This window comes from Uranotaenia lowii, chromosome 2 (genome assembly GCF_029784155.1).
Source record: "Uranotaenia lowii strain MFRU-FL chromosome 2, ASM2978415v1, whole genome shotgun sequence".
In the NCBI taxonomy this organism is placed as follows: Eukaryota; Metazoa; Arthropoda; class Insecta; order Diptera; family Culicidae; genus Uranotaenia; species Uranotaenia lowii.
The window spans coordinates 102,168,541-102,187,355 of NC_073692.1; the positions used below are offsets into that span (position 1 = coordinate 102,168,541).

The 18,815-nt window shown below is 39.8% G+C and overlaps 1 protein-coding gene across 1 annotated transcript in view; it reads left to right on the forward strand.

Moving 5' to 3' along the window:
* Positions 1–10,052: 10,052 nt before the first annotated feature.
* LOC129744990 (mitogen-activated protein kinase 1-like) overlaps positions 10,053–18,815 on the forward strand; it is a 323,706-nt gene continuing 314,943 nt past the window's right edge. Inside the window, exon 1 of the mRNA XM_055737813.1 lies at positions 10,053–10,560. The gene's annotated coding sequence lies outside the window, so the exon portion shown is untranslated. The remainder of the gene's footprint in view (positions 10,561–18,815) is intronic.

Genomic DNA, 18,815 nt, shown 5'->3' on the forward strand with positions numbered 1-18,815 from the left:
TGTTAGTGCATTAGAGATGTGAGTCGTATTTGTGCGAAGCACGGTACCAGTGCTGCCGAAATTCAATTGGAATAAATTGAACAAAATTTCACACATTCTGTATTAAATTTTTTCTCCAGAATTCGGGATAAAAAATATACATTTTTAGTATCCTTAGTATCCCGAATTGTGCAGAATATGGGAATAAAAATATTTCAAAACCATATATATGAAGCATAACATTTAGGGCAAATTAAGCAATTGTGAACAAATTGAGATGCTCCTTAAAGCCTGGGGGAGGAAAACTAAAACTCGCTGGATCGTTTTTGTATCGTTTTTCGCTGTTCGACAAAAAGCCAACAATTTTCGAAAAGATTTGTAATCGTTTGAATAAAAATGTCGATGTTGTGTAGCGAGTCTTGTAATACTGAGGCGACAAACAGCGCTTTGATTTGCACCATGCTCACGCAACATACCTGCTCTGATTGCTCTCATTTACTCTCCATGGAAAACAGAGTGCCTCCAGTAGGGTGGGTGCATATTGAGGAAAAGTAGGCAAGGGGTACCAAAAGTTTCTCATTGGTGGGGGGTGGAGACGGTGCGCTTTTTGACAGCGAATTGTTCGCCTACCATGCCTACGATTACGATTGCCTGTCACGCCTGTCACAAGATGGACGATTCCGTGCATTGGTATAAGAACACACCTGTCTTTACTCGCCTTGATGGAAAAAGCGCAGAACTGATGCCAGGCCGTTTTGTAGCGCGACAAGTAGGGAATCCAATTGGAAATTTTGTTTTTTCTCGGTTGAAAGTAGTGATTTAGGGTTTTAAGCACAATAGTTCAAAGATCCGTCCGACTTTGTGATAATAAACTAAATAATATCTTCATCGGTGAGACAATTGTCATGAATTCCTATTCCCGCAAATATACACTGCAAAAAATCCACACTTCGGATGTATGTTTCCCTTACACATACGTCTTCAAAATTGTTCTACACTTAGATTTCATAAGCTTCATATTGATAGATTCCGAGGTGGACAGGTTCGCAGCGGAATCGGCGATGGCCGTACGGAAAGTGACTTGATGGAAACTGGTTTTATCCCGGGGAAATAAAACGCACGCGACTTGTGTAAATACGTTTAATCGGGAGAAAAGCTAATCTAGAACTAAACCGTCCGTTGGCGCACGACAGTGTAGCCAAACGAGACGAACACGCTAACATTATTTTAGCGACAAGGGGTACACAGTAGCACATATTCTAACACTCCTCCTCTACTTGTGCCCCTTGGCTACTCTCAAGATCGATCAGCTCCGTAACCTTCCTCGCACGTTCCTGCTACTGCCCCATACACTGCTTCTCTGGACGAGATGCTGACGCAAGATTTACGCCGGCTCGCCCACCAGCAGCAGCTCCTCCGACAAAGCAAACCACAATTGCTGCGGTTATCCTGCGAGAACCTGGGTTACTAGCCCATTCAGCATTGACGAACTCCTCGATATTCCGGTCCTTGACAACAACGAGTTTCAGCCTCAAACCACCGGTCCTATGGCAAATCAGCGGAGCTACCACTCCGTCGGAATTCATCCCGCAACGCTGCTTATCGCCTCTAGCCAGGAGACGCGCCATGTACCTTGCCGCCTCACCAGACTCGATCACCCGAGCGTTACGTTCCGGACAATTCTTTGCTTCGGCAAACGACACTGGTTCCACTACTATCTGAGCGACCAAACCAGAAACCTCCGTGCCGAACCCATCGGACTCCTCCTTCACGCACAAAGGATTTTCTGCCGACATTCCAGGGGTAAACTGCTCCTCCTCACTTTGAGCTCCTCCCACATTTTCAAGCTGATAGCTTTTCTTCGGAACACTCACCGCTCTGTAAGCGAACTCTAGCTTACGGCGTCCATTCTTCCGGTGCCACTGCACAGTGGTGCAGAACATCAATCTAGCTGTACGAAATTAATAGCGCCCAGAGATGAACAGATAGACATTTGATGTCTTCAGCAACATTGTTCAATTTTACAAGGGGCATATTCTAGTATCAAAATTTTAGCCGAGGGGTCCACCGATAGCGAGATAAAAATGCTAACTTTTTTGTTTTTCAAATTATAGCTTTGATGTCTTCGACAAAGTTGTTTATCTGATCAAAATACATAAGTTTGTTGAATATGTCAAAGTCCTGTCATATGACCCTCAGGAGTTACAATCAAAATAAAAAAAATCTCTTGAAAAAACAGTTTTTTGAACCTGACACGTTGTAGATTGGATAAAATGGTTCGCTGTCTTTGAAAAAAAGTTGTAACAAGCCACGATCTACATTTGTCTCATACATTATGATGGGTTTAGAAGTTGCTGAAGCTCTATAGAAAGCATTTAGTGTATTTTATTGGCAATTTTGGAAGGCTCGTCCATCGAAAAGTGCACATTTTCGCAACATCCCCTTTTTTGTGATTATTTTTGATGATAAGCGGAACCATTTCCATCTGAAGTTAGCGCGGAAATCAGTGGAACTAGTAGAAATTTGAATCATTGAAAATACACATTTATGTAAAAATTACCTATTTTATTTATAGAAAAAACGTTAAAAATTTAATTGATTAATAAAATGTTGCAGTTTTCGTTTATACATTTTGTTTTATTAAAAGGCATTCAAATTCGATTAAAACTTATGACTCAACGAAAAGACAAAAGCGAATTGCTTGTAAGATTGGTTACTTGGTCAAAGTTACTTGGAACCAGTTATAGCAGTTATATTGTTATGGCAAAATTCTATAATTCAAATACTAATTTAGTGCTCTACCAAATTTAACAGATAAGTTCCATTAATTTTTTGGGGTTTAAATAATTTGAAAAATCGAATTTAATTGACTTTTAATAAAACAAAATATATAAAAGAAAACTGCAACACTTTATTAACAAACTTAATGTTTTAACGTTTTTTCTATAAGTAAAATAGGTAATTTTTACATAAAATGTGTATTTTCAATCATTCAAATCTCTACTAGTTCCACCGATTTCCGCGCTTATTTCAAATGGAAACTGTTCCGCTTATCATCAAAAATAATCACACAAAAGGGGATGTTGCGAAAATGTGCACTTTTCGATGGTTGAACCTTCCAAAATTGCCAATAAAATACACTAAATGCTTTCTATAGAGCTTCAGCAACTTTTAAACCCATCATAATGTATGAGACAAATGTAGATTGTGGCTTGTTACAACTTTTTTTCAAAGACAGCGAACCATTTTATCCAATCTACAACGTGTCAGGTTCAAAAAACTGTTTTTTCAAGAGATTTTTTTTATTTTGACTGTAACTTCTGAGGGTCATGTGACAGGACTTTGACATATTCAACAAACTTATGTATTTTGATCAGATGAACAACTTTGTCGAAGACATCAAAGCTCTAATTTGAAAAACAAAAAAGTTAGCATTTTTATCTCGCTATCGGTGGACCCCTCGGCTAAAATTTTGATACTAGAATATGCCCCTTGTAAAATTGAACAATGTTGCTGAAGACATCAAATGTCTATCTCTTCATCCCTGGGCGCTATTAATTTCGTACAGCTAGATTGCTGTTCTGCACCACTGTGCACTGGTGTTGAGAGGATTTTATTTGCTGCTTGATCTCACACTTCCCAACAGTCTCCACCATCTTCAGGTGGTACAAATCACCTGACCGTATGCCCTTCACCACCACTTTCCCTGATTGGTCACGAATGTCACAATCGTTCTTCCTGAAAAGCACTTCGAAGTTCTTTGCTGTCAACTTTGGCACAGACAACAGACTTGTATTCAATGAAGGCACATATAAAACATCCGTCAGCGTAATTGTCACTGTTTCACCGCAGCCATCAACACCAGTCACCACAACCGTACCACATCCGGCCGACTTCACTACTGAGCCATCCGCTAGAACAACATCCCGAGCACACTTTTCTTTGAGCGACGTAAATGCACCTTTCTCGTTCCACATATGGCTGCTGGCCCCACTGTCGATCACACAGCACTTTGGCGTTTTCCTCCCAGCCATAAATAAAACAGCATTTCGCTCTGTTGCGCGCTCGGCTCTTTGCGGTTCACTTTTTCTTTTGTTTCCCTTCAAATCTGGGCAATCGCGCTTGTAGTGGCCCTTTCCTCGGCACTGGAAACATCGCACTTCCGATTTTCCCCCAAAAGCTCTTCGCGAACCCGATTCGCTCTTCAGCACTCTCGCTTCCCCGGATAAATCGCCCGAACGTTCCTTTCGGCGCTCCCATTCATCCAAGAGTTTGGATTTTACTAACTGAATCGTTAGATCGTCGTCCGGTCGTCCCTCCAGCGCTGTCACTAAGCCACCATACGATTCGGGCAAACTTCGCAAAATCATCGCGATTTTCAGCGAATCCTCCATTTCCTGTCCCGCACTTTGCAACCGATCAAATAGCTCTTCTATTTCACAAAGGTGCGATTCCAAATCACCACCTTCCCGCAGATTCAAGTTGCACAACTTTTTCAGCACTGACACTCTGGAAGTCACGGTGCACTTCTCGTGATACCTCCGCAAACACTCCCAAAAATCACGAGCCGACTGGGATGCTTTTACCAAACCGTACTGGTTCTCTTCTATGCAGAGCCCCATTGTCGCTCGAGCCTTTTTGTCATCCGCTGACCACTTTGCCGTCACTGGTTCCGGCTTCCGCTCCTCCACCACATAAAATAGTCCTTCCCTGGTCAGGAACATTTCCATCCGGAACTTCCAGGATGACCAGTTCTGATTATCCAGCTTTACAAATTTGCAAATTGCTTCCATTTTTGCTGCCACGGAAAAATCCAACCGCACACCGCAAGCAAAAAACGCACTAGAGCAAATTTCTTCTCCCGCACCGAAATTTCAAATTTCGCAAAATGGCGGACCACCGCAACACACGCAATTCACTTTTCGCGACTGTTCCGATCAGCACAAATCACTTCCGGAAAACCTCCACTGGGCCCATAACCTGATAGATTCCGAGGTGGACAGGTTCGCAGCGGAATCGGCGATGGCCGTACGGAAAGTGACTTGATGGAAACTGGTTTTATCCCGGGGAAATAAAACGCACGCGACTTGTGTAAATACGTTTAATCGGGAGAAAAGCTAATCTAGAACTAAACCGTCCGTTGGCGCACGACAGTGTAGCCAAACGAGACGAACACGCTAACATTATTTTAGCGACAAGGGGTACACAGTAGCACATATTCTAACACATATGACAATCATATGTCACACATAAAATTCATATTCGAATTATGAAATGTATGTGTTATTGACAGATAAGATCTAAGATTTTCACGTGTTCAAAATGGCCACCCTGAAGAAAAAGTTGGTGTGTCGTTCTCAACTCAAATGCAATAATTAGGTGAGTAATACTCAAAAAAGAAAATAACAGTGGATCATTATTTATATTTTCTTCTCTACCCCGTAGGACTACATGAACATGAGGAAATCAGTTGTGAAGTGGTTGTCGAGAGAAGAAGGTAAGTTAATCAATTTATGATTTCTATAGCATGATTGAAAATAGTTTTTTCTTTTATTTTGCAGAACCAGGAGTCTGGTGTCCGCCATAGTCGTCAATCCCGTGTTCCAGGAAAATATGATGGACATAATGGAGCAAACTCCCGGAAATGATCTATTTCAAAAAGATCTGTAGTTTTTGTCGGATAAGTATTTTTAAAATAAATAATTTCAAAATGATGAACCATTTAATATCTTTCTTCGTCCGAAAAATTCTTTCGAACAAAAAAAACGCCTTTGAGTAGACAAGTATGAAAACGCCCCAAAGTAGGCAAGCCTTTGAGTATAACGTAGGCTTATAATATTTAAGTGTGGGATTTAACTTTTATGTGACGCATATAAAAATTATAATCTTGTATTCTATATGTGTGGGCACGTATTTTCCAAATGGGAATCACATTGCAAAAATCTATAAGGCTAACACATATTCCTAAAATGTGAATTTTTTGCAGTGATAGCAAGGAATTTTGTCGGTTGAAATTTCGACATTCTCGTCATCCAGATCATGATCTGATGAGTTTTTAATGGCTCTCGAAAGAAAGAGAAATTCAAAGCGCCAGTATGACATGCCAATGCGATGCTTTGCTTTCTTATTGGAACGCAGAATGCAAAGCGACGCTTGTCGCCCCAGTATGACGTCAGCCTAAAGCCTCGTCCCCACTCGACAACTTGAAGTGCGATTCCGGTTGATGAGACTTGTTTATGTTTACATTTTGGTTACTGAAAGTCCCCCATATTTGTCGGGAGACTTGAGACGAGATATTGTGCGTTTAGATAAATATTTTATAAACGTCGTTGGTGAACTGGCATCATGGCTGACTTCCGACCAAAACACATTGAGTCGTTTTATTTAAGCGTGCGCCAAGAAATTTTCAAATCAACGTTGCCACACATTCATTTGAATCGTTTGTGTATCTCATTCTTGCCCGTAGGAGTATATTTCACGCGAACACAAACGATTGCTGGCGAAAACAGTAAAAGCAACAAAAAAAAAACATTTCCACCCCGGCAGAGGGTGGTGGTTTGTACAAAATATTTCGATCCCAACCGATGTTACCGTTTGGGCGCTTATACAAGCAGTGCCATACACGATGCAAATCGTGTTCACAGCGACAAAATTTCATCTAATTTCATCGCATTTGTACCAATGTTGTGTAGTCTGTGGCCCGCTTAATGTATGTAGAGATACTCTGGTGGATACAAATTTATGTGTGGCAACGTTGCATATAATACACTGTTATTTTTTTAAACACAACTGTCAAAAGTTCGGAAGTAAATTCGGGATCGGAAGTCCGGACTTCCGAAGTAAAATTTAGTGCTGGCGCTATTATATCATCAAATGTAAACAAAAAAAAGTCTCAGCAACCAAAATCGCAGTCCAAGTTGCTTAGTGTGGACTATAGGCTTTAGTCAAAGCCAAAGATATTATTCATCAGTGATATTATATTCTATCGAGATACCCGGCTAAATAGTTTTTCGAACAAGTAGTCTGAGACATCAACACGTTTGTTTACGGTGCTGCCACTCAACGAAAATGTCTTTAAGCACAGACAAACAGACAGGACACTCCGTTTTCATTCTTCGCAAAACTGCTAAAAAATTTGATGAAGCTAGGCAATGTCGACACTAGAGGCGCTGGTATCATTAAAATGGAAAATCTAAATATTTCATCATGGTAGCTGTGTATTTTCGCATCTCCATGGTGCTTATGTTATGGTTATCGTTTGTTTTCATTCAGTTCTAATTCACGAAGCTTTGTGTTCAAGATTTTGGTCATTAGTTCCAACGATCTGGCCTTATTAGAAGACCTACCAACCGAACCGAGCAACAAGAGCTGCTTGAATCAGTGCATGTAAGGCATTCCTTTGAATCCTTCCGTTATTCTATTAATGTACTGAAGTTTAGACCAATGGTCCAATTTTCATTTCAGGAACTACGACACGCGATGGTTACGATGCAGATAAGTTGGTCACATCTCGTTTTGGAAGCGATGGAGATTTGGAAAATACCCTAGCTTGTGGAGAGCTCAACTGGAGCAAAATAAAAAACTGTTTTTTGAAGACCAGTTAAATGGCAAAAAGGCTCTTCGCAGTTATTTAGTTTGAAATGGTCCGGAACATACAATTCTTAAATTGCGCTCATTCGAAACTATACCGAAAGTCAAAGTGACGGGAAACGTGTCCAACCTTTCTGAAAAGATATGTATGAAGCGATTGGTTTTCAAGGAAGAATTAAGCCCGCAGCAGAAAACAAACAAATAAACTAAAAACAAAGCCTCACTTCAAATAATACAAATACTCTCGCATTACGCATTACAAATACTCGCATTACGGTGTTTAGCATGGAAATATTCTTTGTCAAAAATAAATTGTTTGAATATGTATTAGAAATTACCACTGAACTTTTTTTTATATACTGTTTTGGAATTTAAGGAAAAGTGCGAAAATAACTGGAATAACCTTTATTTTAAAAATAAATAGCAACTTTTTGCAAATGACTTTTTTTTTATTTTGAATGCTTTAGGTACGTTTTCAATAAAACCGGAACATTTGAGGTAACAATACTTCAAGTCCTGATCTGGTAAGTTGTTGATTTTTTTGGTTAGATTGTTGCTGTCACTGGTCGGCAATCCATTTCTATAGAACACAACTGATAACATACGTAATTTTCTTCACTCTGAGGGGCGCATACCTGGAAGGACAAGGTCGTTTTTATCACTTTCGGAAACCTAATCTCAACTAAAAGTATAAAACTTTTCTTAAAACCCTTCTTATTGCAACAGCTTGAAGAAGAAAATTTCAAACTGCTTGTTTACGGTTTCAGTAATGATTGTCAAGATTTCATGGCTACCTTCAATGGAATATTCTACTATGTCGATATTGGTAGGCAATGTCGCCAACAGATGGCAATGTAATCGCTTTGCGAAGAAATGACCAGATTTCCTTAAGAGTGTCCTGTCTGTTTATCTGTGCTTTAAGCTTTAAACTTGCATTCAAGCTTGCAAACGCATATCTTTTTCATTTGACCGATGAAACCACTGATGAATTCAGATTTGAATCAAAACAATATAAAACTCGCAACTACTGAGACTGTACATTCATGGTTTTATTATGAAAAACTGGAAGCTGTAAGAACCATGAATTTTATATTTTTTAGCTTTCCAATGTATGGGAAATCGCCATTTTTTTCATGGTCACGCTGCATAACAATACCCCTTTTTCATGGTTATTTTGGCCTAAATGATGAAATGTATGGTCGTAAACTATGAATTCCAATGTGCATTCACGGTATCGTGGACGATAATAAGCATTGTGTTAACCATAAAATTTATCGTTTGTGAATATTGAATTCATGGTTTTTTCATCGTACAATTCTATTCGGGATATTCAGATTTCAATTAATGAAGTACAATTAAGATTTGGATAATGGTAGATTTTGTGGTTTTTGGCTTGAAGGCCGCTTGAAAGATTTTAATAAAAACAACTGAAATTGTTATGGTATAACAGCTGATTACAATGGAATTTATGAAATATTGTACAGATTAAGAACAGGATAGTCATAAAATATAATTTATTTTCTTTTCTTAACAAGAAACTAAGAATCCAGCGCATCTTTCTCTCCCCGGACAAAGCATAATCTCTCGTGACTATGCGACTGTCAAGCGCTTGTGCGGATGGAAAAAATATTTTTTTCGTGGATTTTTTTATCGAATCAAAAAAATTGTATTTCGCCAAATTCCTTATAACTGAAACATTTTTATTTTTTTAGAATCTAAAATGAAGTTTTATCACGTTTTATCACGTTTTATTCATAACAAGTTGTAACAAAGTCATTTTTAGCATATTTTTACAACTACATTTGAAAAAATTCATTCCGAAATTCGAAAATTTTGCTGAAACTAAATTTACAAAGGAATTGACTCAAAGTTAGAAAATTGAAAGCTTTTGAACATAAATTTTACTAATTGCCAGACAAGATGTTTCAAAGAATGCGATTGATTACATAATTTAAATGACCCCTTAATTTTCCTTCAATTGTAAATTTGTATCCCATACATATCTGCTGAAATTTCATAACTATTTTTCTTTCTACTTCCCTTGGTGGATCCTCCATAGTTTCGCCTCAAAATGAAATATGGAATAAAATTTCCTTTAAAACAATGTTTTGAAACTATAACATTATTTTTTTTATTTAAAAAAATATTTCAATGGTACTTGAACGCTTCCAATGATCACCCTGTATGAATGGACTGCTCACATCTCTATTTAGAAAAGTCAGTCGAGCTGTCAATTTTTGCGCAAATCTCACTTACACAATGAAACATTCGTAAACGCGAAGCTTTTTTTTGGATTTTTGTGCCTCCCGCAACACACCCACGAACTGGAACCAACTGAACTGCTTTTGGCCGCCGCGGCTGCAAATTCCTCAACAGAGCAGCAACGAACGGCAGAGATCCTCTTATAATTCATCCGCGGGTGCCCCGGTATGGGTGTGTTCCTTTGGGCGCATATACGTATACGATTCCGTGCCCCCTTTAGTATTGGTGCAACAATTTTCGAATGTGTCAATCAGCGAGCAAAGCTCATCCTTCTTCCTTTTCAGCTTCCATTATCATTTGCGCTCAAGTTGTCCTGCGGAACGGATTGTCCTTTCGGGTTTTCACGACGCGTCGGAAGTTTCGGAGCTCGCTTGGTGTGTCAGCAGGATCCTCCTTCCCCCATTTCTGTGGAAGTGCTGTTGGTAGTGCGTTAATTACTGTGCCGAAGTGTGTATAGCGGTCGGGGGGCGCGCGAGGGAATCCGGATGTTATTTCTTGACGAATTGAAGAGGAAAAAGTTGTGCGTTCTGTAGCCAGGAATCATCTTGTTTACCAGTCGATTCCGGTTGTTCTGCTGGTGATACCTCTTAAAAAGTGGCAAACCAATAATCATTTGTGTCCGGCTTGCTCCAAGCGGAAGAAAATCTTAAGGGTGCGGTACTCTGGAAGAGAGGAGCAACAGTGTGCTGTTGCCGCAGAAAGAGACGAAGAAGCAGTCAGAGTTTACAGGTTCGTGTTGTCCGGATTTTTGTTTCTGCTTCTTGTTTGTCTTGTTTTGTCGATCGGGTTCCATATAGGCGATGTTTCCCCCGATATATGATACTTTTCTGCTTAAGATTCCCATCTGACAGATTGGATCCCCGGTGGAAGGTGTGTGCTAAAAATTTGATCGAAATCCGGAGGTCAATCCGTGTTTATGCTGAGAGAGAGAGAGAAGGGGGCCACATTCGCTGATTCGTGGGAAAGGAAATTTCCACCCCGTCTGGGCGGATTTTCATGGGCAGACTCTGGGTATCCAAAATTCGGAAACTAGGTCAACGGGTGGCAATCGAAATCCTTCGGGAACATGATGGTTTCTGAAGAAAAAAAAATCAAGAAGTGAAAATCAAGAAGTTGAGATTCTTATAAAAAGAAACAGTGCATATCTGAGTCATCTTTTCAGTGTTAATACTTAAATCAAGTCTCGGTTCAAGTATGTAATTTGATATCCCCCTTTTTTTGCTGCCAAAAAATGAGACATCTTCCCTAAGTTAAAAAAATCGGTCAGCTTCCTGTCTCATGGACAAGGATCAGTGTCGCCTATTGACCTGTGTCTTGTTTTCCAATAAAATCCCACAGAAGGATGAAGAATGAAGAAAGTGGACAAAAGAAAAGATCCTCTTAAAAATCGACAGCAGTAAAACAGAAACTGAAAACTGCATACCTACAACATAATCAATAACAGATGTCGAACAGAAGAGAGTGATGCTTTAAAAAGTGAATGATTCTTTAAAAGGGATTCTGTCATTCCAAAAACATGTGCATATTTCCAGTTCTCAGACGAATAGTCGAATTGAGTGATATAGAATTTGCCAGTTGAAATTGAATAATAATCAATTTCCGAGCGCCCTGTCGCCGTGCTCCGAATCAATCAATTTTGTGAGGCGGATGGCGAAGTAACAAACTGTGTTCCAGACAAAAAGCACGGATGCGAAGAACTGTCAAATTTTGCTTTTGTTTATGCTTCCTTGCTTTGCGGGGGTTTTGGCACAGAGGGAAAAACTTCTGTTGTTTCGATTATTATGTGTTAAGGTTTGGGAAAATGAAAATTGATATAATTCTAGAGTTTGTTTTGATTAGGTCTGATGAGCCATGAATGCTGGTCCAGTTCATCTGTAAATTTTTAAGTCAACGTAACCAATTTTGTCGTTTTTACCTTTTTATGTTGTTTTTTTTTTTTTAATTTTTCATTTTTGTCGTTTTTGTTATTTTTGTAATTATTTAAATTTTAACATTTCTGTCATCCAATGTCCAATGTCGAATTGTCATTTTGTAATATTTTTTCTCTATTTCGCTAAATTTATAATTTTTTTTCAACTTAGCAAATTATCCCATTTTTTTTTTAATTTCCTTATTTAAGTTATTTTAACCATTTTTATCTTTTTTGTCCGTTTTGTCAAAATTTTGCTAATTTGGTCAATTTTAAATTTTGTAATTTGTTTTATTTTGTAATTTTTTAAAACTAAATTTTGCACATCTTTCCATTTTTCTTATTTTTGACAGTTCTTGCAATTTTGTCAGTTGTGTCAATTTTGACAATTTTAACATTTTATCATTCTTGTCATTTTTTGACATAGGGAAGATAAGGGCTTAACGAGCACCCGTGGCATAATGAGTACATACTCCACTTTTCCACAAAAGTACGAATTTTCTCAAATAAATTTTCATGAGGAATAGTTTTGTAATTCCTATAATAGTATATTAACTTTTCAGCTGAAAATAAATCTCCTTATCATCTATACAGAAAAATTATAAAAAAACCAACAAGAATCTCAAGTAACGAAAATCTTATAATTTTTGATACGCACTGCAACGTGATGTACACATTGTTTCTCAATTTTCACCATCATTAAGTTTTTGATTTTTCACTATATAATTATTATTATTATCTATTATAATATTTATTAAAGACTCTTTAACAATTGTCATTCGGGTAAAATCACTATATAATGAATTTTAAAATTTTTACTTTAACTTGTTTGACTCGGGGCCTATAGAGCACAATTGATCGGGGCACGATGAGCATTTTCTGCCGGAACATCTAGCAGCGAATTCAACTCGATGAAGTCAACTGAATTATACAGCTTGACTAGTTAACATCTGACGATTTAGCCTATTGGTTAGGTGTTAGACAATTGAGTTCGATTCCTGGTCGAGGTGATTTTTTTTATTATTTTGATTGTTGAATTATACGGATAGTAGCATCATCCGCCAATCAAAACTCCAAAAACATAATGTATGAGTGTGTGTGAAATGTTTTTATTCTACAAACAGACATACATTATTTTGTTATTGCTTTGTTTGCGATCATGAATGGTAAATGAAAAAAAAATCACCTCGACCAGGAATCGAATTCGTGTCTACTCATTACCTCTCCGACATCTAACCAATAGGCCAAATCGTCAGAAGAAACAAGTCAAGCTGTAGCTCTACAATTCAGTTAACTTCATCGAGTGGAATTCACAGCTAGATTCTTCGGTACAAAATGCTAATCGTGCCCCGATTAATGGTGCATTTAAAGGGTGTCCACGATAAAATTGTCACACTAAGAAATTGCTCTAATTGTTTAACCATTTAGTAGAATTTAATGAAAATTTGGGTGGATTTAGTTCATAGTGCATTGTTTACATCCTGCGGAAATAGAGTCGAAAAAACAGCTCGTGCGTGATAAAATTTTGGGCATTCATCTCGAGAACAAGAATCTCTCGCATCGTTCCATCGCTAAAACGATGGGGATCGCGAATTCCAAGGTGTCGCGAGTGATTAAGCGGTTCGAGGATCGATTGACCACCGATTGGAAGCTCAGAAGTGAAGGAAAAAGTATTCCGTACAACACCAAAAATCACAACCGCGTAGTTGGGGCCTTTAACCGAAACCCGACCGCCTCCGTTCGGGATATGTCTTAAGAAGCTGCACCTAAGCCGAAGTTTTGTCCAGAAGGCCAAAACTAAGGCTGGGCTTCGAACGTTCAAGGTACAAGAGGCCCCTAATCGCGACGAGAAGCAGAACAAGTCCGCCAAAACCCATGCAAGGAAGTTGTACCTCAACATGCTGACGAAAGTTGAATGCTGCATCATGGACGACGAAACATATGTGAAGGCCGACTTCAAACAGATCCCCGGCAACGTGTTTTTCACGGCCAAGTTCAGCGTTCCGGAGCATGTCCGCATTCAGAAGATGTCCAAATTTGCGACGGAATTCCTGGTTTGGCGGACTTGTTCTGCTTCTCGTCGTGATTAGGGGCCTTTTGTACCTTGAACGTTCGAAGCCCAGCCTTAGTTTTGGCCTTCTCTAACTGGGAGTTTATGAAGCAACAGCTTCTTAAACGACCTAAGGTAGTGAAGACCTTCAGTCGAGGAACTGAAGAAAGTATGGGTCTACATGCTAAAAACGGTTGATTCACAGGTTGTGCAGAATCTTATGGCCGGGGTTGAGGCCAAGGTTCGGGCATTTGCGTATGGTCTGTAAATAAAATTCAAGTAAAATGGTATAATGAAGTTTAATAGTTAATTTTCAATCCCTGAAAATTTGAAGGCATTCGGATGAAAACTCGGATTTTGCAAATCAATTTTGTGTATGGCAACTTCATCGTGGACACACTTTATAAGTACATTCGGCCGCCAGTGTTCCACTTGACTATTTGGTTGAGGATGGCTGTGCGATCTACTCGATCGAAGGCCTTCGATAAATAACGTGGAAGGGCCTCGACGGGGTGTTTTTGATTTAAATTGGTGGTCAGAATGGATTCGAGATTATCAAAGTAGTCGTCTACTGATCTGCCGGCGCGGAAGGCGAACTGTCGTGTGTCTTAGAAGCTTTTGTTTATCCAGGATAGTATTAAGGCCTCGATTGAGAAAGGGGGGATGGCAACCCTGGGTGTGGTGTTGATGGTGTTACTTCCCACAAGTAGAAGAAAAAATGTTGATTTTTTGGTGAAATAATTGTTTTTTGTTGAGTTTTATTTGTTGAAGCGAATTTTGAGGTGATTGAGTTTAGAAGAGTTGTGAAGTTTAAGTGAAAAATGTTAACTATGAAGTGCAATTTATGTTTAAATATTTGTATTTTTTTTTTCTTTGTGAGTCGAGAAAATGGCAGCAACTCGAAAAGCCTTTAGAAAAGTAGCAAGTCATTTTTTGAAAGAAGATGGCGCTGTTATGCATTTTTTCTCAAGTGATTTTCATCACGAGATGGCGCTGTTATGAGTTTTCGAAAGTTCATTATTCATTTCAAATGGAGATGGCGCAACTATAGCTCTATATTTTTGTGCTGCCAGTTCATTAAAATTTGATGTATGGTTTTTTGATGACGTCGAGTGGCGAATTTTCACCCGATCCCGTTGCCCACAGAAAAAATGCCTTTCAACAGGATACTAAGATAAGTATATTTTTCATGTCAATTCAAATTTGCTTAATGTTTGTGAACCTGACAGATAAAGTTTTAATTAGCTTGCCAAAAATTCGAAAGAAATATAGTTCGTTTGTTGTTAGTAGTGAGTTTTTTGGTTACCCGCTGTGAAATCGAAGGCTTGTACAGTGTTCGGTGATTAATAATTTTCCCGCGTTTATTTCGTACGTGTATTGCAATACCGCGTTTGGACGTGTTTTCTCTTGGTTTACAGCGCGCGATAAAAGTGTTTTGTACGTGTATGATAATTCCAATATTAAATATTTCTAATGAGGTTAAATTTGGTTCGTTTTTTCTCTCTCTCCCTCTCCCTTTCTCTCGTTCTTGCTCTTCTCGTTTTAAACGCGTGATAAAATTCGGTGAGTTGCACCGGTGCCAAGTGCATTGTACGTGTATGACAATGCCACGTTAGGACGTTTTTGCTCTAAATAAAAACGCGATGTACTCGACAGTGTGCGACGCGACAGTCATTAAATATTTAACTTTGCTTTGATCACATCCCTTACCAAAGGGAATCCAGGTCTTACATATTTACCTTCCCCACTAACAAACCACCCTTCCTGTGACGACCGTGGAGATTTAGAGGTGTATTCGGTCTCTAGTAGCAACGGAAGTCGAACTAGCAATCCTTCCCTTTCCCCGATGAACCGTAAGGACGTGGCCGGCGCCGTTATTGACGATATAAGATAAGGAACCTTCGAAACGTGTACACAGAAAATGGTAAGCTAATCCCAAGCCCCATTTATTTGGATCTATGTACAATTTTGATAGTTCTTGTCAATCACGGAGTAGCAACTACTGAAATGTACGGTTTATCTAAGCTCAAGCTCAAGCTCAAGCTCAAGATAGTATTAAGGCCTCGATTGACTATCCTCTCCATAATTTTGCCAGAGCAATCGAGGAGGGTAATGGGTCGATTATCTACTGAGTGAGGGCTTTGTTGGGGTTTTAGTATCGGGACTACCAGGCCTATCTTCCAACTTTCGGGGAGTTCTCTATCCAGATTTGGATTTATATTTAAAAAATATGTTTTTTGGACAGAAAGGAAAGGTTCTTGAGTAAGGCATAACCCAAGTCGTCAGGGCCTGCAGAAAGACCTTTGAATTTGGAATGTGCAAATTCCAGTTCTTCATAGGTGACTGGGCTATTGTAAACCAGGTTATTGTGGTTTGATGTTAAGGGAAAGTCGGTAAGTTTAGAATGGGAAGCAGGCTGATTTGGCAATCCTTACTTCTCGACGAGAACGGCTTTTCCGGGAAGCTGATCAGACTGATCAAGGCGACGATGGATGGAACGCAGTGCTGTGTGCGGATTTCGGGTGAATTGTCGAGTTCATTCGAATCGCGCAGGGGGTTTCGACAAGGTGATGGTCTATCCTGCATGATGTTCAACGTGGCGCTAGAAGGTGTTATTCGACAAGCGGTGGGCGAAATGCGGGGCACGATTTTCAACAGATCCAGTCAACTTATCTACTTTGCCGATGACATTGATATAGTCGGCAGATCATCTGCGGCGGTGGAGGAGATCTATCGCAAACTGAAACGCGAAGCAGGAAGGATTGGGTTGACGATTAATACGTCCAAGACGAAGTCCATGCTGGCCTGCGGATCCGAGGCCGACCGAACCCGCCTGTCCAGTAATAACAAGGTCACGATCGATGGCGACGAGCTGGAGATAGTCGAAGACTTTGTCTATCTCGGCTCACTGGTGACCGCAGACAATGACACCAGCCGTGAGATGCGGCGGCGAATAATCAGCGGAAGTCGTGCCTACTATGGACTCCACAAGCAACTGCGGTCGAGAAGACTTAGCCCTCGCACAAAGTGTAACCTATATATGACGCTCATTCTCTACGGGCACGAGACATGAATATAATGCTTTTTTTTCGTGCAATTAAAAAAAAGCATTATTTTGTTTAATAAATCAATTTATTCAACTTCCACTTTTCACTTTTATCTAAAATCACTGCACTCGTTACCATTCTTTTTGCAATTAACTGCGCGAATGTTGTTGAGCCGTTGAAAGAGCCGCTGCGGGGATTTCAGCCACGGAACCTGCTGTCGGGACCATGATGTGTATAGCTTTTGTGGGGGAAGCCTTCCGGTTTGGCAAAACTTTGATAAGAACCAGCACCAACAACCGAAACTTTTTTTTTTCTAAATCACTGCACCTGCTTGTTGGAACCTCTTGTTTGATGAATTGCCGCTGGCACGCGGCTATTTGTTGCGGTTGGTTGATGACTAGTTGAGTATTTCTTCAATATGTTGGCGGCTTGCTTCAGCTTCTTTGGAATCAGCAATATGGTGTTGTTGTTCGGAATCAAATTCGTATTTGAATTTTTTTTTTTTACACTTCACTGAAGTATTTTTTTTTCACAATATTTGTTAAGCAGCTTGCAGGTTAAGTTTTGCTATGGGGTTTGCTTTTGAGACTCGCATTAACATAAAAAGAGAAAGAAAATTTGAACAACTGAAAAAGGACAACACGACTAACGACTAACGTGGTACAGGAGGAGATCGCTCGTTTTTCAGGAAATTCTTTCGAGTTCCTGTGCACTCGTAGAAATGTCATCCCAGAGTTCAGGAGAAATGAACCGTCCCGAGTTTCAGGAGGGTTTCCATTCGAACTTCGTGTAAATTAAGCAACTCTCCTGTGGATCGGAGAATCAATATCCTGAGCGAAAAATATGCAATCTTAGTGTGTACATTCGGAGTATTCGAGCGACGAGTGTTAAGAACCATCTTTGGCGGCGTACAGGAGAATGGAGTGTGGAGGCGAAGGATGAACCACGAGCTCGCGCGACTCTACGGCGAACCCAGTATCCAGAAGGTGGTGAAAGCTGGCCGGATACGCTGGGCGGGACATGTTGCGAGAATGCCGGACGACTGTCCTGCAAAACAGGTGTTCGCTACGAATCCGGTAGGAACAAGACGAGCGGGGGCGCAACGAGCGATGTGGTTAGACCAAGTGGAGCTTGATCTGGCGAACGTGGGGTGCCCGAGAAATTGGAGAACGGTTGCCATGGACCGAGTGAATTTTAGGAATTATGTTCGTCAAGTTATGTCGTGAGACGGAATACTATGTAAATAAATAATACTTCTCGTTTGGCTTACCACTGGTTCGGGGGATTCGATCAATATTTTGGAAAAGAATGGTATACAGGTTGGTTGGCGTATGGAAAGTTGATTGTCTATTTTCAGTTGATATTCAAGCCAGTTTCATCTTGGTCTAGTTGCAACTTGTGGGAAGGGGTGTTGGATTTCGATGATTATGGGGAAATGATCACTTCCGTAGGTATCGTCAAAAACGAACCAGTGAAACTTAGGTCCAAGCTCCCAAGAGACGAGTGTGAGGTCCAAGGTGGTCATTGCTCCAGTGGCTGGATTAAGACGAGTTGGTTGGGAATTATTAAAAAAAGGCAAGGTTAAGAACGGCAGCCAAATTCTCTAGATATAAATCTTTTTTAGATGTGTGAGTATTTCCCCATAAGGTAGAGTGGGCATTTGGGTCCGTCATAATGATGAGGGGTTGTGGTAGTTGGGAGATCAGATTGTCAAATTCTTCGGCAAATTCAGATCAGTCATGTCGAACGAGAAATGTAATCTGGCACAAACAAAGTGCAAGTTAGATGTGACACTAATCACAGGGGACGTTCTTTTTGATGGCTAGCCCCGCTCCTTGACGGGATCTATGATCAGATGTTGTATGTAGGGTGTAATTGCCAGGACAACCGGGAAAATTTTTATCCAGTAATAGTTGAATTTCGAGCAGTCGGCTTGGATGGAGAAATTAAAGATTACACTAGTTTACAAAATTTAAAA